This window comes from Etheostoma cragini, chromosome 1 (genome assembly GCF_013103735.1).
Source record: "Etheostoma cragini isolate CJK2018 chromosome 1, CSU_Ecrag_1.0, whole genome shotgun sequence".
NCBI lineage: Eukaryota > Metazoa > Chordata > Actinopteri > Perciformes > Percidae > Etheostoma > Etheostoma cragini.
The window spans coordinates 12,090,771-12,095,287 of record NC_048407.1 but is presented as its reverse complement, the minus strand read 5'-3'; positions in this window follow the sequence as shown (position 1 = coordinate 12,095,287).

Genomic DNA, 4,517 nt, shown 5'->3' with positions numbered 1-4,517 from the left:
CTACGCCTTGAAGGGCGCCTGCAGGGTCCCCCTGCTCAAGGAAGCACATATACACGCCCGTCTGAAGATTGGCAATGGACGTCTAAACTATTCAGAGGACAACCGGGTGAAAGTGTTGTGGTCAGATGAGACCAATATGGAGCTCATGGGCATCAACTCAACTCGCCGTGTTTGGACGAGGAGGAGGAATGCTGCCTAGAACCCCAAGTACACCATCCCCAACGTCAAACATGGAGGTGGACACATAATGCTTTGGGGGTGTTTTTCTGCCAAGGCAACAAAGGAGTGGCTCTAGAAGAAGCACATTAAGGTCCTGGAGTGGCCGAGCCATTTTAATCTTCCATTAAAATTATAGACTGATCATTTCTTTGTCAGTGGGCAAAGGTACAAATTCAGCAGGGGATCAAATACTTTTTCCCCTCACTGTACTTGTTCTTGAGGGAGTTTTTGGGGGGGATTTTTTGACAGTTAAAAAAATGTAAATAAACAAAGGGTCGCCAGATTTTTCTTCTGAATGGCAAATCCAAAAATATTCTCTGTAGTTGACAATAACTAGGGTTGTTAGGACCAATTGTCTGAATATGCAAATGTCATGAAAAAATGTTTTTTTATCTAGTTACAATACACTAATACATATATATAAATAAACTACATAACAAATACTAGTAAAATTGGATCTAATGCTATTAAATTGGGGTAGTTGTCGTCGTAACATCTAACTTTATTCTTTGAAAATTAAAGACCTAAACCATATTTCCAAAACTCTATCCAGCCTCGTACCTGCTTTCAGAGTATATTTCAAGGGTTTTTAAAATCTACATCATGTGGAGAAAATGACCAAGAACCTTTAGTGCCCGACAATCTGCCTTTGAGTGCTGCTCTTGCAATACTAGCTAGTCAGAGTAGTAGCCTTAGCTTAACAGTTGCGCCTCTGCATGATGGGAAAAGTAAAAAGGCTGTCGACTGGCTTTCGGAGCACTTCAAAAAACCCAAAGCAGTGTGAGCCAGAGCACAAGTGACAGACACACATAGGGGGCCAATGGCTTGTGTGTGTGTGTGTGTGTGTGTTTGTGTGTGTGTGTGTGTGTGTGTGTGTGTGTGTGTGTGTCTACTTGCTGTATAGGTGCACGTGTGTTTGCGTGTGCTTAAGCATGTGTGTGTTTAAATGCATGCTATGTGTGTGTGGGTGTATGTGCTGGTTAAGGGGAGGCCTATTAAAAAGCAGCCTGAGGAGAGGCCTTTCAGTTGGGAATCTATGGGGGGGCAGAGAGGATGGCAGGGCCATTGTGTGTCAGAGTTCCATCCTGAGAGCTGGAATTAGAGCCTTTTTTCCTCTGCTCAGCTGTAAGACTCTGTAGCACCACCACCCCGTGTTTAATTAGAGCAGCTCTAGAGAGATAGCTGCGAGAGAAGAGAGGGAGGAACAGGAGCGGTGCAGCTAAAAAGACAAAGGAAAAATGTAACATTATCATCAGAGGAAAGAGGGTGAAACAACAGAAATTGGATTCATAGCGTTTGGCAATACTGTGCTTGATTAGAATTTAGATTAGAAGTGTAATGACGTGAATGATGTCAACATGATGTGAGCTATGATAAAGGTTAGCTCTGGTGAAAATATCTGTAGCTTGCCACTGATTGAAAATAGCAGCCAATATGACTAATTTTTACAGGGTGCATTTTACTTTAAATTCAATAAGCTTCCACCCTTTCAGGATTCATCACATACATAAAGAGGAGTGCATAATAAGCCTTTGTGGAGGTTATAGTCCAATCAAATTAGGTAAACAAACATTAATGGATGATAATGAATGTGAGCATTATCTCCAAATAGAGTGGCCATTAATATTGATGATTTTCTTTTTATTCTCATGCATTACAAACCAAAGCAACATCAATATTTGTTAGAGCAAATGAGTGTGAGAATGTACATTTTCAGTGATTGGATAACTAAATGGATAGATGGAGGAGATAAACACAGGCTGTTGTCTCCTCTGTTGATGATCTATCCGTTTAGGCTTGTAAGGTTCATTTATGTTAAACAGGCTGATTGTTATAGGTGGTCAACTCCAAGCTTTATTCCGAAACAACTCATTCTGCTTAAAAGTTAATTCCAATAAAGCCTGCTGGTAAAAGGGCGTGTCTTCCAAAGAGCTGCTTGCTTGTTTACTGACAGGGCGATCAAACGATCTGTCCAATTGAAAGGTTTGTTTGTGTGTGTATGTGTGTGTGTTTAACTCCAACCTGACAAGACTCCTCACAAAAGATAAAAAAAGGTTTTGTGATGTTGATGGATTTTGTAAAACTCCCATGTCATAACATAACACTGTAAAGCAATTTAATGGAAAAAGGCCTGTCACTGGACTTCACAAAACTGGGCCTACAGTACACACGCACAGATACTCCCGCAGAGTGAGGTGTGTGTTGACCCTTGCTATATTTGGGCTCTCTCTCTCCAGTGTGTCTTAATCCCGCTGTCTGCTGTGGTTCACCTGATTAGTCTGATCATTCACTTCTGACAGGCCCATTTCTTAAAACACACACACACACACACACACACACACACACACACACACACAGAAACGCAGCCACGCGCACACAGGGACACACGCACACACAGACTCGAAGGGCAAGGAAATAAAAGCCTGAAGAGAATGACGTGTTTGCCCACTCACAGGGAAAATATCCATCATAGCCTGCAGTTAACAGCGTCTCACATCAATTCACATGACCAGTCGCTAACACTGGCTCATTTAGTGAGAGAGACACTCACACACACACACACATTTAAAGGTGATCAATGTATATAAACCCCTCAGGAAAAGGTTTTCCACACCAAATATGCATAATGAACCACATTTATTCCCTTAGGGGATTTTAGTGCAGAGAGATAGGTATGAATTCAGGAGGGAAGAAACAAATGCAAATGTGAGGTTTGCCTGTGGAGTAGAAACTGGGTTTCTCATACAATGACTGAACAATATTGTCCTTCACCTGCTGAGATCTAAAGCAGTAATCAAGAGGCGTGGAGAGCCATGCCGACTATTTCAGTGCGGGGGACCTCTCAGACTCTGTCTGACTCCCTCAGGCTAAAAGATAAGAGTCAGCAAAGTGTGTGTGTGTGTGTGTGTGTCTTTGTGAATGCATGTCTCTCTCTCTCTCTCTCTCTCTCTCTTTCCCTCCCATTGATCCTATATTCCAAGCAGTTCCTCGATGACCAACCCGCTGTTAGAGCTGTTGTTGAACTCTAAGGTGATTTAGCTGTAGTTGCTGTGACTGAAGCTCCGAGGGACCATCCTGCTCAGAGGCTGTAAATTACATTTACTTACAAGGAGGATCAAGAGAGGGAGGAAAACGTGAGAGTGGGTGTTTTATCTGTGTTCATGTTGAATGTGTTCCAACCAAGTCAGTATCACTTTCTAATAAGGCCCACCCCTTATAACAGGTATACAGTTGGAACTATTGGCATTGTCAATGGTTAATAAATACTTGTTTATCCTCCTCAAGCTTGACACCGCTTTCCCTTTTTAGGTATCACCTTAAAGGAATAGTTTGACCTTTTGAGAAATGATTTGCTCTCTGGTGGAGCGTTAGATGAGAAGACTGAAACCACTCGCTACAGTTATGCTAACAGATAAATAATATGTAGGGAAATATTAATCAATATCCTTATATAACTCTCCACCAAAATGCAAATAAGCATATTTCTTAAAATGGCAAACCATTTTAAGAAAGAGTCCTCCGGTCAACTGTTGGACCACTTACCTGCAAAGAAGTGGACCAAAATCCATTTATCAACAACCTGCTGACCTTTACAACAGTAGACGCGATAGTTTTTCCTTTTTTTTTTTTTTCTTTTTTTTAAGTCATCATGTCTGCAGTTATATATGGTAATAGGTTATTATTAAAGACTTTTTTCACCACAATTCATCAAGTCTGCAGTTTTAAATTTGTTGTTGATAAATGGACTTTGATCCAGATGCTCTGCGGCATTTTCCAGAAGGTGAGTAATCAGTCTTCCTGATGCACTAGAGGGCTAGCTGAAAAGAAACTGCGTGTGTCCTCCCGTGATAGAACTATACACATTCTTTTCACAACCTTGCAACACAAAAGTTCATCAATTGTTTTATAAGGATGATTATAAGACCAGTAATTACCTGTAAGCCATTTATAAAGGTTTCCTAATTAGAAAATAGTGCCACTACTTCTGACACGGAGCAACAACTTTATGATAGTCCCCTGGTGGCACCCTAACCTCACCAAAGCCACAAATCACCTAAACCACAAATCCCAGCTCAGTCTAGACCACACGGGAAACTCACAAAGAGCTGTGGTTGCAGTTTGGAGAGGGAGAACACAAACAAACTTTGTCAAGTGATTCCCTCGGTCTCTCTCTTCAGCGTAACAATCCTTTTCCAGCCTGAGGCTAAGATCCTCTTTGTTTACGCAACGTCACATGGTGTTCCAGATGACCCTACCTGAAGCCAGGGACTCGTATCCATTTCCCAACCCTAGCTCCA